Source organism: Apteryx mantelli, chromosome 2 (assembly GCF_036417845.1).
Source record: "Apteryx mantelli isolate bAptMan1 chromosome 2, bAptMan1.hap1, whole genome shotgun sequence".
NCBI lineage: Eukaryota > Metazoa > Chordata > Aves > Apterygiformes > Apterygidae > Apteryx > Apteryx mantelli.
The window spans coordinates 159,694,316-159,716,028 of record NC_089979.1 but is presented as its reverse complement, the minus strand read 5'-3'; the positions used below and the strand labels follow the sequence as shown (position 1 = coordinate 159,716,028).

The window sequence follows — 21,713 nt, the reverse complement described above, 5'->3', positions numbered from 1 at the left end:
TTGTGCAACATACAGTACTCCTGGTTTTGGAAGTAATGTTTGTAATTATTAGGATTTTGGACTGTAGGGGGCTACACCATTAAATTTCTAGGAGCTTGCTGTTGGCTAGATATGGCTGCCTCTTCATGATTTCTTTTTGCTCAATTAGGATGCAGTTTGCTTTATGAAAGACAGACACATGCAAATATGTACACACAAGTTGCATGTTCTCTCTTGGTCAGTCTTGTTTTTTTTCCTCTTAGCTTTCCTGGGCATGAGCAAAGAGTTTAGAGAGAGTGAAGAAATAACAAAATCTGGTAATTAAAAATTCAGTAATTGCTTAGTTTTGAGTGCTGCTTCAGAATATGAGTGGGGTGATATTTTAATGCAATTATTAATGAAGAAACCCTTTCGATAGGAATAGCACAATATGCATCACTGAAAGACTGATATTTTCAGAAGTAGCAATTATCTGATGTGGGATTTAAGAAACACCAGTAAAAAGTATGTGACTTCGTTTTTATGTGACAGGTATTTGCATCTTCCTTTGATTTCACTATGAATTTCTGGTCTTCTGGTGTTTTCTTCTGAAAATCAAGTTCATCAAAGAAAGAGAAAGTCTGTTTTTAAATAGCTTTCTATTAACTATCATTTTTGTCATGTCAGGAAAATCTTTTGTGACATATTGTGGCCATTTTGCCATGGGAATACGGAATCACAAATTGGGAGAGGCAACTGAGAGGAACAAATCGTTTTGCAGACCTGTAGGTACCGCCATGCGATACTCCCCGTTTCACTGGGCGCTTATGGTGACTCTGCACAAGTAACTTCATCTCTTTATTTCCCATATATCTTTCCCTCTAACTGGAGCTGTCACCCACCTTCTTTATAAAGTTGTTGGAGATGTAGGGATATATCATGCTGTATTTATCATCAGATATTTGGAAAGCATGAAAAAGAGGACAGGATAAATGCTATCTGCAACAAGATGTGTAAGAGCACAAAGCAAAATGGCAGCAAGCTGCCAGAAAATATAATTGTCCCTGGAAAAGTGCTTCAGTAAACCTTATGTAGTCCACATTATTCTTTCCGCTATCCCTCAGTCTAGTGCTGCTTGGATTCCCTGGTTTCGTATCTGTATTTTCTGGAGTCTTTGAGAATGAAAGGCAGTGCCATATCACAAACAGGACATATCGTTCTGATTCTAGAGTAAGAAAACTATTCCATGATATCCAGCTGGGTTAGACTGACTGTGACTGAAGAGGATGTAAATTAAAGGTGAATTTTAAAATATTAAGTTTGCAAAACTCTGAACTTGGATAGTAGATACAATCAAAACAGACAGATATAAAGTCTTCAGGGGTGCTTTTACCAGCGGTGTCCTTTTGCCTTTTCTATAGCTTCACATGTCTGGGAACACTTTAAAAACATGATTGAGAACTCTTGCCAATATCTATCAACATTCACTGCCAACTACCCAGTGAGCAAATTGAGTGTAGCTGCAAGAGCAAAAAGTGGTTGAGCCCTTCTTTCTCCAAACGTTAGTCCACAAAGGAAGGTGCTCACGGTTCTGTTTCAAGTTTCAGGAATAGTAGATCAGATACATCCTTCCAAATTTGGCTATGATAAAAGCTCAGTTAAAAGAATATCAGCACTTCCTGTTGTCTTTTCTTTAAAAAATAAGTTGCGTAAATAGTAAACTAACCAGGAATCTTGAGTAAGCTGGTAAATTTTTAAAATCAGCCTGTATTTTTAATGGCTTGAACTAGGCTCCGAACTGTCTTCCTTCTGGTTTATTTTTGTTTCACTGAGGCAAACGACAAGTAGAAGGCATGATTTTTGAGAGAAAAACAAACAGTAGAAATTAAACTTAGTCCTGTGTATTCCACCTGCGATGCCACTATCAGATTACTGCATAAAGGGAAAGAAAAGCATGACCTGTGGATTTATTTTTGCTCATGCTTTTCACTGTTCTGTTGGTTTTTATTGGGAAGCTTAATTAAAATTAATAGCAAGTCGGCTTGGCTTCAGATTGTTTGGAAATGCTACAGAACAACTGTATTGTATCTCCACCTACTGTCAGCATTCAGTTATCTTGAGCAGGGTACATCCAGAGCATTTTAAAATACTGACACGTATGATACTCTGGGACTCAAACTGGCTGGTTCATGAACAAGAAAACAGCAGACTGTGAAATGATGGGGAAAGCTCAGTTTTGGCTAAAACCCATCTCTTATTACTGCTATAAGAGGGCTGTAACTGAGAGCTTTGAGCTTCTAGCCTCTGTCTACTGTTTTCTTTCTTATGTCAATGTCACGTGCATTCATGCAAGAGGAGCAAACAGCTTTTCCACTTATTTCCATATACTACTTTGGAGATTTTCTCCTCCTTTGTATCTATGGGAAAGTTTCTTGCAAAGCAGGGGCTCTCAGAAACACCAGCATAGTTTGAAGTATGTAGTTTAAACACACTTCAGAAAAGATTTCTCAGGAGCAACCTTGTATCTTACATTAATGAAAAGCTTTCCTCAGGGATTATGCAGATTTCCCTGCAGCCGCTACCTAACAACATGCGGAGTACATCTTGCCTATCCCTAAATATCTCTTCCTTTTCTTTGGGCTAGAGTAACACCAGGAGTTAGCCAGTGTCACTGTAACAGCTAACTCTCAGGCATCCTGCCCCTGAGTGCATTTCCCAACTCTGAATTAAGCATTTTGGGGTACAAAGGGACAAACTGAAGGGTTCACAACAACCAGCTCACTGGAACTGCCTGGCCTAGCTAGTAGATGTCCAACATTTGGGTATGACTTCAGCTCTGCCTCATGCAGGGACTTACTTGCACAGAGGCACTTACTTGCCTTCAGGGCTCTCAGATAAACATTCTTCGGAAATGGGATAGCTAAACCCTTTCTTTCAAGAAGCAAAGAAGTCTGCTCTTTTCAAAGGACAACGACAAGATGATGGTGTCCCTTTTCATCTCGCAGCTCAGTAATTAGAGCAGCTGCCTATATGGTGTGGGCCCCTACCTTGATCAAACACCTTCTCCACCTAAGGGATTGGGACTCATCCCTCCCAGTGGACAGCCGAAGCCACCAGAGCTGGGATTTCCTACTGAGGCCTCCCTCAATCCATTTTGCTGAAACTCTTCCTCTTTGCATGGACCAATTAAATATTAATTGGGCCTGAGAGTAAGCACAACACTGTGGCTTAGTAGCTATGGCATTCCCCAGGGAGAGATTCCCATTTCTGCTCCGATGATGTTGAAGCATTGGGTATAAAGTATTTACTGGAGCAAAGACTCGACAGCATGCAGCTCCATGCACAGTCTGGACCTCGTGGGTAAAGTGCTGGTAGGGAGAGGAGAGATTTGAATCTGCATCTTGCTGTCTGGAGTGCAGGAAAAGTCAGGGCCTGCTCCCCAGAGGAAGAGTTTTGTTTACACAAGATGTTCATGTCTTATGGGAATTACCTGCTGCTTTCAAACGGAACAAATTTTTCCTGGGAAGCCTTTTTAATTACTGGACTGAGGTTGGAAAGCTGGGAACTCAGATGTCTGAAAAAGCCAGGACTGAGGTTGCCTATTCAACTCAGTCTTGCCATGTACCTATATTTTAAATTTGTGTTTTTCCAGAAGATTCCTCTTCACTCAGGGCACAGAGTGGCCAATTTACCACTTGTGCAGTGTTTTGTTGTGTATATTCTCATTTGGCCATTGGCTTTATTTACTGCACATTATTCAAACCTTCTGTGATGACAGACGTCAGCTCTGAGGACAGATTAATAATTTTCAATATTTTCCCTTCCTTCTTTGGTGCTCATTATTCTCGTATACAAACACTCCAAAATTTTAATGAATTTCATATCCTGCTTATGAGATGAGTGGGCATTGTTCCCTCTTTAAAGGAGATTTGAGGCACAGAGAGGTTTATGTCAAAAAGTACTCATTAATTGTGACTACACAGTTTGAGATGCCTGTGACTACATTCTGTAGCACTTCACATATTCACACACACTCTCCAGTTCATACATTTGCTTCATCAGTACTCACCAACCCTGTGGGTCAGGCCCTACACACAGCAATCTGTGTACCTAGAAAATGAGAAAGAGCAATAATCTCTGCCAAAATTGGTGTAAGGGAATTGTCTAACTACATGTTAAGGACTCACTGGTAAAAACAGGGAAGAATTAAGCTGTTTTAACCAAGAGACTCTCCTGTCTCATTCGCTCCACATTTTCTGACTTACATAACAAATGGGGTAATGGCCTGTTAATCATTCGCTTACTGCAGAGTCCTAGTTCGTTGCCAGATCTGATCCTTTGTGCATAGGAATGAAGCAGGACTCTGTAATTAAAGATTCCATCTTAACGCACATAGATAAGTGGGACAAATTAAGGGGGCACAGACAATATAACTCAGGCATTTCCTAAGTTTGAGTGTTGAAGTTTGTGATCATATTCTTTCAGAGTAAGAAGCTACTTCCACAAGATTTTGGTTTTGAAAAAAACAGCCACCATCTGCTCTGAAATTTCAGTGTGTTTTCATATGGGCACCAACATAGCTCACCACAGAGCCTTAATATCCATCATCCAGAACTCTACCATTGGAGTCAATGGAGTAAAGTAATAGTAATAAAAGAGAGGGGAAATGTTACTGATGGTTCCACATGCCAGTGCTGATGTAGAAGGACTCTGAGACCAAACCTTGGTTCAGTGCATGCTGTGGAGAAAGGTACTCTATGCAAATCTTTTCTGAGTACTCTTCCAAACTGGAACCTGTCTTTTCTACAGCACCCTGTTCCTCACCTACCCCATGCCGGACTCCTCTCCTAAGAATTCGCACTCCTGGTGCCTCAGCAGTATCTTCCCCAACCAGTCCTTATGCAGATCCAGCTGTGCCTCACCCCTGGTTGGCCCTGATGCAGCCTAATTTGGCCAAGATTATCTGGATTTCCACAGGAAGAGCAAAAGGCAAATCCTTGTCACAGGGTTCCCACCTCCCATCAGCAGTGGGCAGAGGTAACAGGGGTGGACCACTAGAACATTTGAAAGAAAAAAGCACCATAACTTTTCGACACTGGTCTAAGGCTAATTTTCCCCAATGCAAATTCAGAAATGACTGAGTTGTTTGTGTTGAAATTTTCCTAAGAAAATTCGGACAGTTGATGCTAGAAATTTCCAAATGATTAAAGTTTGCAACTGAAATTTATCCTGGGAAGTGCCAAGAAACTTTAATGGTTGGTAATGCTGTACAGCCTGCCTCTAGCTATAAGCTATAAACAAAATATCGAAGAAAGAAATCTGTCTATCTGTATATGGGTCATCTCTTCATCATACCTTGAATGTTACCATGAATGAAGACAGTCTGTACATCCATCAGAAGGGCCCTTTATCTTCCAAACATAAAACACACAGCATACAAATGTATCCTCTGTCCTGCTTCCAAAAGCAGAAAAACTTAAAAATGACTTCAAAAAGAGCAAAAACTCAGTATAAGTGCACAGGCTACCGTTTCGGGACCATGTTTTGTATTGTTCATGTTCAGCTGAATTCACTTAGGAATTGAGATTGTTATAATAATTTTCTGTTAGACTGTCAGGGATGGCAGAGACAGCTAGCTTACAGGGTGACTGGAGTGGGTGTTAGCATCACCCTGTACTTCTCCCGGTCACAGAATAAAGAAGGAATGGTTATGAGTTTGGGGGGACTCAGATATCAGCCTGGTCTTTGGTGTGAATACCATCAGGGATTTATGATTTTTAGTTAAAAATGGGTGCAAACCTTCCTTCCTACTTATTGGTTATGCTTTCTGGGTTGTCTCTTTTAAATTAAGGCTGCGATTAACTTTGATGTGTCTATCACCACAAGATCACAGGCTTGCTTATCCAGGACTGCTGGGAAGCTCAAATATACTAATGACAGTCTAGAAATGAGAAAAACATTAAAGGAAAAAAAATTAAGGTCCCAATAAGATAGCATAACATAAAAGCCTACTTCTGAGATTCCCATGCACACCTCAAACACCCATTCAAAGACAGAGATGAACCTTAAACATCAGTGTTGCTACATAGTCTGTCAGCTATTGATTACCATTTGTATCATGAATATGATGTGAATTGAAATAATCCAAAATTCTGGATCATTACAAAGGTTTGATAATGAAGACACAACCTAATTAAGTATCACATCTTTTAAATTTTTAAGAACTTATTCAAGCAACAATCTGTAACTTTAAATGATACTTGTGAGAAATTTAAAAAAGCAACATGGATCTATAAAAGCCTCTGCCTTTCATGGAACATCTATTCCTGACTGACTGCACCAAAATACAAACTAGGTTAACAAGGAGTTATTTTAATAGCCCCAGGAGTCAGTTTTATCTGCAAAACACTAAAAGAAAGCTAGTACCACTAGGAAAAGGTATTTAGTGTCTCAAAAGTGATACAAAGATAATGATATGATTATTATTTCTTAAGAGATGGATTTTTTCTAATTTTCTACACTAGTAGTATATCTTGTTATTTTAGTCAGGCAGCCTCATGGAATTTCCCAATGTGTAAGGCAGGAGTTCCTCCTCTGCAGCCTCCCACTCCAAATCTGATTTAGCGGTATGTGCTGGAGCCAGGTGTTTGTGGGAAACATAAGTGCTTAAGAAAATCAGCCTTGTTCTCAGGAAAAAAAAAGCTCTTAAAGAATCCCTCCCCCAACACTGTACTTATAATTTCAGATCTGTTTGGAATATCTTCTTTTATGTTTTCCACTGATTGTGCTGATGCTAGCACAAGATGCACAAGAATGCTGTGTTATTGCAAACAACTTTAATTTTGATGTATATAATTCATTTTTAATAAGGACAACTACATATTTTCCCTTAGAAATGTATTTAAAAGAGCCTGTAATGAACTGCATTCTACAAAGCAAGGCTATTTATAGGCAAAAACAAAAATCCAAGTATGCTGTTTTCAAAGAAATTGCTTAAGCAGGTGCATACAAAAAAACTGAGCTTGTTTGTGCACAAAAGCCTATAGATTTTTACTGGTAATTCAGAAACCTGATGTGTACGTAGGTGGGTTTAAAAGCAGCAAGTATACAATATTTCCATATCAAACAAATCTTGATATAAAAGAAAGCTCCTGCAAAATGTAAAAAAGCAACAACTTTTCCAATAAATAGGGATCCTGTCTTCAGGAACAAGTTTTCAAGATTATATTATTGAAAATGGAGACAAGAGACAAAGTATTTCAAATGAGATGCCAAACCAGAGCAGCTTAGTGGCATTTCAGTCCTGCCACTTTGAAGACTGTCCCAGTATTCCCCAGAACTCAACCCCACTTCACATTCAGCTCCAGAGTATACGCTGGGACCTGTACTCCTCGTGTTCACAGTGTTCATAGAGGCTCTAATGTAGGATACAGTGGTTTATGGCATGCAGCAGTGTCCTTCCATTCTTACTGATCCCAGCAACCAAAACAATCTTCTTATTTATGCTTAAAAATTAATGTTTTAGTTAAAGTATAGACAGTTTGTGCTTTGAGGCTAATGACCTCTCTGTTAATGCCTGTGGTATCTGACTGGAGACAGGCGGGACACCCTACATCCTCCTGAAAGGCAATGGATGCCTCTATGTTGGCAATCAAAATGAGTCTCTGATCTCCATAGAGTATAATGGAGGTTAGACCATAATGGAATCAGAGACACCAGTGTGTAGACATCAGAATTTGGGTGTCTTAATCTGAATCTGAAGTCTACCTTGAAAGAAGATCAACTATAGCCACACCACGACTACCTGACTCATATACCCATGAGGGCATGTTGTCTGTAGCCAAAGGAGAGATGGTGGTGTTTTTGCTATTGGGACCATGTGTTAACCAGTACTAAGAGAAGATTAAGGTGTCCATAATGGTGGTGGAATGAGGGGTTTTGTTATATGCTTCTTTACCATCAGCACGTGCTGTTAGTGTTCTTGGACAGAGCAAGCATGGTCCAAGGATTTTAGGAATGGAGGTTGACACAGATAGAAACTTCATGTTACTGCATATCCACTTTAGATCCTGCATGCCATCTCCACTGCTCCTCAGTGATGGTTAGGATCTCATCCTCCAATGAGTATGAAAAATGGAACAGGAACTTGAGGAAAACCAACCCTTGCAAAGCCACAGGAGGCAGGCTGAGGTAACTCCCTCCATGTTCTGTTCCTTGCAATGAAAAGAAGAATGTTGCAGCAAAAAAAGAGAAAGGACTATGTTGGAAGAGCAAGCAGGCTGGTAATCTTGCCCATTTTCACAATCAAAGAAATGAGGACTTTCAGACTGATACTTTCATACTGCTCATTCTGACCTCCCACTTTATAGCAACTGTAAAGCATACTCCAGGATCTTCCAGGCTTTGCCTCCTATTGCTTGATGCCTGCTCTTGGTCTGCTTCATGCCATGCTTACAGCCAATTCACTGGCAGGAAGACAGTAGATGGCACATGAGACCAGCTAAAATGGAGTGAGTTCCTTGGGGGGGGTCTTCTAGTGAGAGAAGTGGATGATAGGTCTATGACGGCCTTCAGCACCCATTATAACTGGACTGGTATCAGAATAACAGAATAACAGAAATAAAATAGTGAATGATGACTATTATGGGTTAAACTCTATTTTTTAAAAAGATTTAATGGACATACTTGGCCTGTAGCCTGATGAGCATTTTATGTTGTGCTTTCAGAAATAAAAGGATTTTTTTTAGGCTAATCGGAGGCAGCTGTATTTTGCAAAGTGGCTTATACTGTAACTGTACTTTACACTACACTAATGGACTTCTCTGATGCAGCAGTTCTAATCCATTTGGGTTGCTATGGATGGCTACATTTCTGCAAACTGGAGATAGTTTTGTTCCCAATTCAAACATGGATTTGAATGAACATTAGTGATGGGTGAACTGAAATTCTGAAGGTGCAGTTAGAGAACCTGAACATTTGTTTATTCAAACCTCCTGGTCTTACACAAAGTGGAACTGCAAAAGACTTTGGAAAAGAAAAGCCTCTCATGAGACTTTCAGCACTTCATGTGTCCAGTGAGCAAAAACTAAAACTGCAGAACCAGGAAGTTCAAGAGAATAAAAGTGCATTGTTCAAATACCTATTTGAATATTATCAAACTTACATTAAAGTTTTGGGTTATGATCAGTCTGGAATATGAATGAATATCTGGAATGGCTACTGGTTCATACATTCATACTTCTATTAATATAAGGCTGGACGGTCAAATCTGAGCTGCAAAAAACTTTGTTTCTATCACGATAAGAATAGGAAATACATGGACACAGACAGAGATGCTTCACATATCTCAGGCCTTTGAGCAGTCCTTGACACCCATCATCTCCCATTTGGCATCAGGTATCATGCAGGCTCATTTTTTCCTCTTTTAAGAAATTATTCTTTCTGAAACAGACTGTTACTCTGATTTTCAAACCACTGGGGACAATGGCTGTCACAGAAAAGGATCTATAATATATCTTTTTTGTACATGAACCAAATCAGCTTTTGATTTATTTTTTCCCTAGGATGTGGTGATGGTCCTTGATCCCTATGAGCATTTTTTCCAAAAGTGCTGTGTAGCTATAACAGGGATTCTACAATATTATTTGATTCAAAGCATCAGATGCTGTAAATGAAGTAGACTTCTAAACATATTAATTTAGGAATGAAAGCATACATTTTACTCGGAGTGCCCAAAGAGAAGGAGGGATATCCTGTAGGCACTGTTTGCATACAGTGAAAGCATGTCTTTGTCATGGCCACAGCCTTCTGAAAGACTAATGATGATTTGGACACTTTTGGAAAGAGCAAACAGAATTAGTAAAAAAAATCTTCAAAATGTCTTTTGGGAAAATGTTGACCATCTCTTTAAGAAAATCACGTTTGCTTTCTTGCCAATAAAAGGCTTATATGAGAGCAAGCCCTACGGATGGCTCCCCCCGCCTTTGCCTTTCCTCCAAATTGCTCACAAATCTTCTTTCTTTAGAAAGAGCAGCCAAGTAATTTTTGCCAAAGAGAAGAGACAGGGCAATCTATGCTACTTCTTTTCTCTCTCTTTTTTTTTTTTTTTCCTTTTAAAGTTAGCGACAACATTTGGTAAGGCCTTACCCCGTTACTTCCTGCAAGTACAGTGTTTCCTGAATGGCTGAAAGCAGAGCAGTGCAATTACAAAAATGCATGTATCTGGTTAGTGAAATCTCTAAAAGTTATAATTAGTAGTAGAAAAGGGAGATGGCAAACGCTGGGCCCTCCGAATCCATTACTGACCTTGTCAGGCCAGTGGCAACCGGCACCCCTGCTCCCAGGGGCTTTGCATTTTCTGGACTGACAGACTTTGCTGCTGTCTCATGTATTATTCAATAACAATCAGAACAATGAATGAAATAGCCTTAAAAAATCTTCCAAAAAGGAAAACCACATCAGAAAAATAAAGGTTAATCAGAGAACCCGATATTTTTTCCTACAATTTATAAAAGAAATTGCAGCTTTTATAGAGCTGGAGGTGTCCTTACTTGTTATTACGGGAACACCTTCAATTTTGCACATTTCTCCATGCTGGCTTGCTGTCTGCAGGGTGCTTGTAGAACAGCATATGGTACACTGTGGACATTTTTTTTCCTACTAGAGAGCCATAGCACAGCTTTGGCAAGCAAGCATTTTAAAGATCAACAGAAAAATTGGGAGTCTATTTTCTGTGGTGGGCCAATTAGAGCTACTCCGAAACTCCTAGAGTCTTTCCATTCCCCGACTTGACATAGCTGTCAGGAAATTGGAAGTGTATACTCGTTTAAATCGATACCAGATTGTCTTAAAACACACACACACACAATACACTGTACTATCCTCTGCAAGAAGGTCTATGAGTCAGTTTTATGTTTCCTTTACATAAAGGCGTTTTTAAAATTAATTTCCATGTAGGCATCTTGTCTGGTGTTGATTATTAAATGCAATTGCTTTTACACTACAGATGATGTGGAATATGTGTATGAATTCCATGAAAACATTTGATATACCAAGCACACAAATACATCTACAAAAGGAAACACATACCAAGATCTGCAGCGGTTGTTGAAGTATATGCAATATGGAGACTGAAAAACATTTTTTGCATCTAGCTTTGCACTGCTGTGTTTTGTGCAACATTTTCATCTGTAAGTCTCTAAAAACAGCGCCACGTGCCTCACTTTGTGTGTACAGGCTTCGTGTGTACAGGGTATTGCTATTGAGGTTGATAGGAGTCTCAGGCGCTGAAAGCCAAATGCTTATAAAAACAGTTGTGAATTCGCAACATCTGAAGGACTCAGGCTACCAGGCAATTGGGATTCAGTCACGCTGGGGATTTAGAAATCCAGTTCTATTCAGACTTGCAGTCCCACTGGTGAATGTTTTTTTGCTGAGTCTTTGAGAGCTTGTGCATGCGCATCTGATATGATACATGGGATGCTGCTTTTATGTATAAGCACAGACACTGAGAACTCTGTTCAAGAAATTACGCTAATAGAATCGAAGACCAGCTGGCAATACATGTTGGGGAAAAAAGGAAGATGTGACAACTTCAACTAAGCCAACAGACAGAATCACTTGATTTGGTCTCTGCACATCTTTAAAATCATGCTCTGTGAACATTGTTATGACAGGGAAAAACAAGATTTTTTTCCCTGTAAAATTAAATGTCACTCTTGATAGCATAATATCTGAAACATCATCCTTCCAAGTCCACACCAATACTTTGCACAGAAAATTAAACTCTCTCTCTGTTTATTGAGTGGATAATGCAGTCTTCGAATGTGTGAGAACCCCTGCTAGGTGAGAAATTAAAAAAGAAGCACTATAAAGTCTAATGGTATGTATGAAATACAAAAAAGAGAGAAAAAGGTAACTTAATTGGTAATCAGAAGAAATCATAAAACTAATCATGCAATTAATGTCTTAAAAAGCTAGCATATGAGGTGTGTATAATTACCAGAAAACAATGCAGTGATGGTTTCAAGCATTAATGAATTAATGATTGTTGAGGGGGAGAAGGATTTGATCTGCAATTTTATCTGCTAGCTTTAAATCCATGCTAAACTATTACTTTGCTTTGTTTACAAAAAATGCCCTCACCTTACACACAGAACTAATCTTTCAAAATAGTATTTTTTATTATTATGTTTAAAAAATTTTCCTTGAGAAAGATGCAGATGTGTTTCCTTCTCCTTCACACAGCTCCCCATCCTCCCCTCTTGTTCATGAAAACAGAACACACTTTACAAGGGAAGGAGTTTGGACAGCACATATATCAAAATGACACAAAGCCTAGAGAAATTCACCAATTGCAGGTGCTGGAATAAATTAACAAGTATATTAACATACATAAATATTTTTATTTTCCCTTTAAAATGTAAAATACTACACCACGTATTAACAATTGTCCTTTGTTTTGTACACACATTAAAAAAATAAATTCTGTTCTGATGCTGATTGCTAATTTACTGATGGTCTTATATATCAAGATGTTAATTTGTTGATAAAAGGAGGTGATAGAAAATTACAAATGATTTAAGACTGCTGTACATCAAAACATAAGCATTCCTTTGATTTAATTGCCAACTACAAAGATTTTAAACCATCCTATGGTAAACATTGGTCTTTGTTCATTTTTTTTCACATGGTTCAAATGTGTGCGTCTGCTGCTAGATGCGATAGCAATGCATGATGGATAGATGGATGGATGAAAGGATTGCTTTTTATGGCAGCAGAGTCCCACAATTCAGCAACCTTCAAGGAAAGGCAGAAAGGATGGTCCCGTGGTTAGGGAATTAGCCTAGGACTAAGGAGACCTGGTTTGCCAAACATATCCTGAGGGACCTGGCCTCAGACAGCCCCTCCATGACTCATTTCTCTATTTGTAAGTGAGGGATACACAATGCTTCCCTACCCTGATGGACTGTCAGAAAAACTAACACCTTAAAGATTGCCAGATAGCTGGATGCTATAGTAACAGAAGGCAGGTGAGTAGCTTAGGTAAAAGCTTTAAAAATTGCACGGCTAGCAATTTAGAGATTTTAAACTAAGAAAAGAATAGGTCCTTTTAAAATATGTCATTTTTAGAAATGGAAGCCCTCTCTATGCAAAGTTTGGCACAAGCAAGAACGGTAGAGGATGATTTCCTACAAGGCCTATCAACCATAGTGCTCTTGGCCTTGGGCTTCTCATGGGTAGTTCAGCCCTGAGAGCAACTCTTTCCTTAACCCCCATGTAATGGTCTCAGCCAGGGAAAGGAGCAAAGTAAGGAAAAAATGCAGAAAAGGACAAAGAAAACAAGATACAGAAAGGAGACTGAGAAGAAATGAAGTCAATTCTCAAGTCTGTTGCTGACTTTCCGTGTGGGCTTACACGCTCACACTGCATTTCTATGCTTCAGCTCCCAGCTGTACGAGTGATTATAATACTTCACTGCGTCTGAGAGGGGGTCCCTGCAGCCGTTCATTAGCATCTGCACTCACACAGCGGCAGTGATGGTGGCTATAAGAAGGCAGAATTAGCATCACATATAACAATAGTGTTGGTAGATATCTGTATGCTAAGAACCAGAGTGTGACTGGGTACCAATCGCTGCTTAAGATCCAACAGCTTTTACTGATCTCTGAGAAGCCCTAAGCCTCTAAATCAAGTCTGATTCAGCAGCTGGCTGCTCGGGTCTCATTCCCATCTATTGACAGAGCAGCACCAGCATAAACCAGGCAATCATCCATCCAGGGATGGAGGGCCCCAAAGGCTGCTACTTGCCTCATGAAGAACCCAGAAGTTTTTCAGAAGAGGAAGAACTGTGATCTTCACAGCACATTTTCATTCTTCAGTGAGTTTGGGACTGGTTTTGGTGGAGGCCAAAGGGTCTTATAGCAATTCGGATGTTTCTAGATCACTTATTTGCTATTTTGCTGTTGCTGGGGGATCTGTGACCTATCATGTGAGACACTGACTGTGCTGTCATCTCAGTGAAGTCAAGGGCACAGGACTGCTGGGGGGACTGGACAGGTTCAGATTTTGATGTGGCATAGTAAACGACTTCACTGAACTTCACCACTGAGAGCAAAAATACAAATTTGTTTGAGTTTGCACAGTCTGCCTTCTGCAGTCCTTTGAAGTCATAATTTGGGTCAAGTAAATAAGATTTGCAATTGCTCTGTCTGCTGGACACTGACAGAGTTGATATTTGGAGACAGAAGAGACATAGTTTTAAATATTTTTTCAGGATATAAAATCAGACCCCATGTCCAAGATTTTCCTGGAAATATTTTGAAATGCTCCTCAGGATCTGCACCAAATTGGCACAGGCTATAAGATGGAACATTTCCCTAACTCATTGTCTCAATACAGGAATTGTCTTTGCATAATCTGATGAGACGAACAGCTTTATGGTGTACTAGCAAGTGGGATAAGCAAAGCTGACATCCAGTTTCTATCAAAACCAGCTGTATCTTTGTAGAAAAGGAATGAAGTTCAACAAAAGATATGAAACTACTTGACTGGACACGTCCAAAACGGCTGTCTCAAAAGCAAAAAACTGACACAGTGAAGCATGCACAGAGGTCTGATTTCTTGCACCATTTGCTATCTTTTGTAGCTATGAAAAATGAATGTTCAGCATTATCATCCACATTTGGGAGAATTCTATTCCCACTTTGCATAAGTGTAAATAACTATCTATGAAACATGGCACCGGGGAATCAGCCACTGGAAGAGAGCACGTCTGAGTTTTATTCCAAAAAACAGAATGAGAGAAGCAGTTCAGAAGAAAGCACTGTTCTGAAGAAGTTATGGATTGCCTCATTTTAGAGGAGAGGGCTGGTTGGAAAGGGGGAAGCTCAGAGAGGAAGAACATCTTTGTTTCTATCATAAATAATCTTTAGAATGAAATTTTAGAATTTTTAAGCCTGCTTGTAATTTCAAGAAGAGAAGTCCAGGAATAGAGCACTGTTGTATAGTACACCATGATTATCAAATCCAGTTACTCCTACTGAGATATTGGTATTGCTGGCTATGATAAACAGCTTGGTAAGAATCCTGTGTAAGCTGGTGCCAGTGGAGACATCTCTGGGCAAGGATCGGGGGAAATATGTTCTGCCACTGAAATTTTGTGTTGTACTAGGGAAGTCAGTACACCAGCTTCTACCTCTCTCTCCACCAGTTTTCTATTTTACATTCTGCAGGAAAAGTGTTGTCTTTTCCTACATTTGCACAGATGACGTAAGTATTTATCTAAAATAATGGGATCTGATCAGCAGTGGGATCTACTCTTTTATTAATTAATAAATACAATTTGAGATGGGGATTTTTCAGTCTTTTAAAACACAGGAAGTGGCTGTATTGAGTTAGATCAAGAGTACACATAGTTCAACACCTGCCTGTGGCAGCAGCCCTTAGTGGTTACCTGGAGAAGAGCATAAGATAGCAGGACAAGCAGGTAGTGACGCTTCCTGCATCTATCCTGACACTTCCTGGCGGAGTGTGCCAACCTCCATTTGCACAGATGAATCAAGAATGATCGCTGTCAGTCTTGTAACATGGCACGATTTAGGTTGGAGGCTGGATGTTCTTGAGCTCTTCCATGAGCACCACCTGGTGTGAAACATGCTTGGGTGTCCTATGATGTGACTGCATCTATTAACACCCCTGCTCAGAGGTGGGATGCATATTACTGCACAACACTGTGCAGAGGTACCCCACTTAGAAGGGCTTCATATACTGAAGCTTGGGAATCTCTGCCTTAGTCAAGAACCATCTCCCTTTTTTCAGGCTAAAGATGAAGTTATAATGCATTTGTCTTAATCTTGCCTAGTAAAAAAGTCCATAAAGATCAGAGTTTTTTAATGACAGTAGGGGTAGAGATTTTGTTGCTATGTTTTATCAAGGGGAGCTTGAATTCAGTATTTATTTCCACAGCATAATGTTAGCACATGCCCCTGAGATGAGAAAGTACTCTAAGGAAATTTGAATCAGCAAAACATTTATCCTCTGCTCCTACCAGATCATGCATAAATCCAACAAATAGAAGACGGAGCCAGACTCTTCTCGGTGGTGCCCAGTGACAGGACAAGAGGCAATGAGCACAAACTGAAACACAGGAAGTCTGTTTGCACATAAGAAAACATATTTTACTGTGAGGGTGGTTGAACACTGGAACAGGTTGCCCCAGAGAGGTTGTGGAGTCTCCATTCTTGGAGATACTCAAAACCTGACTGGACATGGTCCTGGGTAACCTGCTCTAGCTGACCCTGCTCTGAGCAGGGGGGTTGGACCGACAGCCTCCACAGGTCCCTTCCAACCTCAGCCATTCTGTGATCCTGTGAAAAATTAACTCTTTCATCTTGACAAATTTGCCATGCCAAACATGCAAGATCAAGAATATTCTGCTTCTAGACCCAGCAGGGAATTTCTCAACACAAGTCTTTTCTAGGCATATCTAAGCCATTGACACCAACACATTTACTCAGAAATGGTCAGTTCAGTTCCTTTCCCTTTTCAGAAAATGTATTACATTCTCAAAATTTCCATTTGATATTTTATAATCAGCAAATGTCAGTTTCAGCCTGATGTCACTTTTTTTTAAAACAAAATTCAAATTAATTTAAATGAATTCACTTTTAAATGGTTAACATGGAAATAAATATTTTGATTGATATGTTTTTTTTCCAGATTTTCAATGCATCAAAATTTTTGAGACTTTCAGATTGTTCCCCATCCATAACAGCAAGATAATGCATGAGATGGAAAAACAGACTAATGAAATTACAAAAGCCACAATTTATTGTATAAGAAAATCCTAAAAATAAGAGTCAATTTCCAAAAATAAAGCCTAATTTTAAAAAATGCTTGACATTCCAAGTATCACTGAATTCGAATTGCAGCATTGAGTGCTCACTATTTTTGAAAATCAAATCACAGTGAGTATGCCAAGCTGTGATCCCAAAATCTAAAAGATTCAAAATTAAAAAGTACTTTTGAACTCTAGTGGTAAGAGTCTTGATAAGATGGAAAAATAAAGTTTTTGGCACAGCATAAAAGAAGTTCTGAGTCTCCTAACTACAAATGCTCAACCATGGCCACAAGACTATTCTTACCCACTTTAAGTCATGATCTACTTTTAGTATATGCTAATGTCTTTTGTCAGAGTTGTTCCTTGAACCTATCTTTCCTGATTGTTTGCATTTTTCAAAGCAATTCTGAATGATTTAATCTTAAATGACACTCAGACAGTGACTTAATAATTAATATGCCAAGTAAATCAGGTAAACTAAATCACCTCTTAAATTAAGAAACCAGATCCTTTCTATTACAGCATAAACATAATTTAAAACATGGATCTTAATAACTCATACTCTATTAAGGAAAGAGCAGGTGGCTCAGCATTGCTAATGCTGAACTGATATTACAGAAAAATATGAGAATCTTAGGTTGGTGTATAATGTACTTCAGTTGCTTTCTAGCTGTACCATCAGCATTTAAATCATGAAATTACATTCCTATTCATGAGCAACACTCTTCTGAATTTTAAGTTGCATATTATAATTATTTTTAGAAATTAAGGGATAATGTTTATTCCCAGTGGATACTCTTTTTTTGTTGTTGTTATTAAAATAGTGTGTTTTTAAACATTAACTACCTAACTGCAGGAAGCAGGGCAAATATCTGCTCCCTGAGTCAGTAATCAAACATACTCTTTTCAGCAGCAGGTTGGGTGAAAACAGAAGCTGAGCTGGATTTAGTGCCCCACTATCGAAGTTCAGGAAGCGTCCTAAACCAGGGAAGCAGTTTCACTAATGAGACTGCAGACGGCTTTGGTTAACTCTTTTTACTGTGATCATTTAAAATTTTTATTCTGATCTTCCATGTTCACAGACCTGCACCTTACTTACCCGTAAAGCTGTGTGCATAGTTTTTCAGCTGCTCAGCATCACTTCCACTCGGAAATATTGATGTTTGTCTCCTATCTGCGCTGCAGACTAAGATTCAATCTTAGTTTCTGCAGAGTAACTTAGGAGGAAGTCGATAGCTTCTACTGTGTTACACTCATGAAACTGAGAATAGCAAGACTTTATCTTCTGCTGGGCTATGTGCCAGTTTTGCACATTTTGCACTGTTTTTTGCCCTTTGATGGTGACAATGTATTATGTGAGTACATACTGTAGAGCAAGAATGAAAATGGATGCTTAGAAGACAGTATATAGAATTCACTGTCATGTCTTCATAAATTATGAAAGTAAACTTGTCATAAGGGCCATTTACTCATAAAAGTTTCCTCATTTCCTGGTGTATTTTTGAACATTTGGGTATTCTCTGTTAAAATATTGGTAGTATTTGCAGCTAGCTTTCTTATTCACATTGTGCATATGTGAACGATATATTTAGCAACACAGCAACAGAATGAAACTTCAACGAGAAGAACTGCCACAGGAAGAAAAATCTCTGTACTGTTACAAAAAGGAGATCTATTTACTCAAGCCTAGTTTGGAAAGCCTTACTGTAAGACCTGTAAGACCCCTGTTAGAAATAAACTTCACACCTGGATGCAAACTCACTCATCTTTGACTTCAACATGAATTCTAGTTTGGACCAGTCCCAAAGTTTACTCCTTTGGATTAAAAAAAAAGAAAAAACAGAAGTAAAAACTGTACAGTTAGGGATGTCTTCAGTAGGAATTTTTTGTTTGGATACCTTAATGGTATGATTAATGGTAATGGTATGGTTAATGGTCCAGGACTATCTTCTGACTCATCATCACCCACACCAAGACTGTAGTTTTATTATTATAAGCTAAACATCATTGCTGCCACCAAGGGTTGACAGAAATTGTTTAACACCGTGATGGAGACAGAGTTAGTGATCTCACAGATAATTTGAGGGGTTGAGGCTTGAGACAAGCCCTTTTTAAGGAACACAGTTTTCAAAGAAAAGAGCACTAAGGGCTCACCAACGGGTGTGAGATGGAGATGTCAGGTGCAGATGAGGCTCACACCTGCTAAACAAGGATTTGTGTCAGAGTGCAAGATGCAAACTTCATATAAATGACTCATTATTTATCTGTCATTTGTATCTAAGATGGTTTGTTTTTTAGAGGGGTTTGGATATGTAGCCTCTATTCTCAAAATTATCCTCTTAGATGCTCAGGTTGGTAAAAACAGGTGTCGAAAAGATGGGAGTGAAAATCATTGTTACCCAAAGCCAGCAAATGTGATGGCTTTCAGTTCAAAGCTTTTGTTGACTGTGAAATACGGCAATAAAACAGAACAAAACACATTGTAAAATATTATTCTGGAAGCTAACAAAACCTTAACACATTCTTTGTTAAACAATGTACTCACATCAAATTGAAAATAATATGACCAATGCCAAAAGAGCCATGCATGTGAAGTTGTCACTTAAATAATAAGCCAGTGCTTCTCCACTGCATGGCACAGGGTTGTATATGCTCCCCTGAGGATGACAGGAAGGCTGCATTCAAATTGTCATTAGTAGCTTCAAAACTGTCTGCTAGGGTTTGAAAACCATTTATTGTGAAAGAGTAAAAAAGCATATCTGAACATGGGATTGAGGGACAAGAGACTTTGGTCCCAATTTTGATCTCATTTTTATCAGCTTAATTTAAAAAATAACTTCCTATGACTTCATGAGACTTCACAGTAATGTAAAGCTGCTTTTGATGAGACCAGAAGCAACCCCCCTCCTGTACTTTCAAATAGGGCTCGCATTCAATACAGTCAGTTAAAAAGCTAATGAGGCAGGGCTGTAGCAACAGCTCCTTTAACTGGACTGATCAACCACTTTACAAATGAACATGGTACACTTTTAAAAGAAACCCAAGCATGCTAAAACAGCACTTAAGTCAATCTCCAAAAACACAAAGAAAGGAGGAAAGAAACAAAAGATGTAAAGTTGCTGTGCAGCTGGCTGAGAGAAAGAATGAGCAGCATGAAGAACGGCTGGGTTTGTGAAGAACAACGCCTGCCATGGTGTAGCACCGCTCTGTGTTCTGGGGTTGCCATTTTGCAAATGACAGCACAAATCCTGCTGAAATGCCTTAGAAAAACTTTCTCTGAAAGACAAAATATCATGCACACATGCAGTGATAACCACACATTACAGAATGAAGCATAACTAGATTGTATGGCAAAATCCACCTGTTGTACCTGAAGTTTATAGTTAATGCTATCTGATAAAATATCTCAGAAGTCTCATATATCATTGTGACATTCTAATCCAACCTCTATGATCTTTATTCAGATATCACAGCAGCTGCCTTTTAAAATGTCTTTCCTAACAGTAACAAAATTTGACCCTATTAATGAGGTCAAAGCTTAAAATAATTAGGTAGTAAGCACTGGTAATTATTGTTCTGTTATAATTACCAAAATTCAACCCTTGTACCCATAAGCAATTCAAATTTTACTAAATCATAAATGTATTCTTTAATTAACTTATATATGCCAATATGAATTGGGCCTATGTGATGCATAGGTATTTGTAATGCATGGTCTAGGAACTACAGTAGGTGGCACGAAGCTTATATATAACCTGTAATATATTTTTTATCCTAAGTTTACAACAGAAAAATTATTTTGTACAGTACTCCTTTATCTTTTTATGAATTTACATTGTCCTCATCACCGTTACCAGCAGATCAAGTCCCAATTAAAAAAATAAATAAATAAACAGAACAAATCTCTGCCTTCTCTTTCCTGTGTTTGTAAGAATAGTTTCCAAGGGTCCGTAAGATACTAACTACAATTTGTCTTAGCTTTCAGGAAGTCTTGAATCTGAAACAAGTTATATGAAACATAATTCATGCTTTTAAGACTAGCAAAGGCTATGTGATAGGTGTTTGAAAGTAAGACTAAGGTTGTACTGAAAAAGAGTCCACATTAGAAAAATCCCAGAGGATCCCTGGAGGGGCCATGGCAGTGCCTAGCAGGAGCCACACTACAGCCAGGCAAAGGGGCCAGCTTTGCTCACTAGTGTCGGGGGGAGCAAGGCTGTGCTTTTTCTTTTGGGAAATTTGCCCAGTGGTGGTTTTAGCTTGGAATTAGGCCAGAAAGGTGAACCCAAGGGAGTAGGGGGATATGGGAAATCTCCTTGTTCTCCCTGTCTTTCCTTGTACACTGAGATGGTTGGATGTAATAGTCTCTACTCTCCGCGCTTTATCTTTTATCTTAATGATCCTAATGCATTTGTATAGGACCTAATTCAAAGCAATTCTTCCATTGATTTCACTGCAGTTTGAATCAGATTCGCTCTAGGCACACAGTACACAGCTTCTTTAGAGACTGGAAGCAGTCACAGAAGAATAAGCTCTGGTAGCAACTGTGTCCAGAATAATTCCAGTCAATTTTAAAAGTTTCACTAGGGTCAAGAAAGACTTCAGCACACTCATCCAAAGTGCCTAGTTACTGAAGGGGGGAAAATAGTTTGCAGGGAACTTGAAATGTGTTTGTCAAGGCTAGTTTGCACCAGCCAGTCCTCAAGCTATGGAAAAAGCCATAATAATGACTGCATCCCCATTTGCATCGGAGTATTGGCCCACTACCACCCTGGCCACAGTAGGAATGGAAAGGATGCCCTATGTGATTATCAGTGGGGAAATCACCTCAAAGGCATCTATGGCAGATATATTACATGCAGGGCCTTTGATATATGGTTTTGAGCATGGACTTTGAGCAGGTGGAAGAAGACATAGA

General features: G+C 39.1%; 1 protein-coding gene across 1 annotated transcript in view; it reads right to left on the bottom strand.

Annotated features, from left to right (window-relative positions):
- PTPRN2 (protein tyrosine phosphatase receptor type N2) overlaps positions 1–21,713 on the bottom strand; it is a 586,186-nt gene that overhangs the window by 202,262 nt on the left and 362,211 nt on the right. The window lies entirely within an intron of this gene.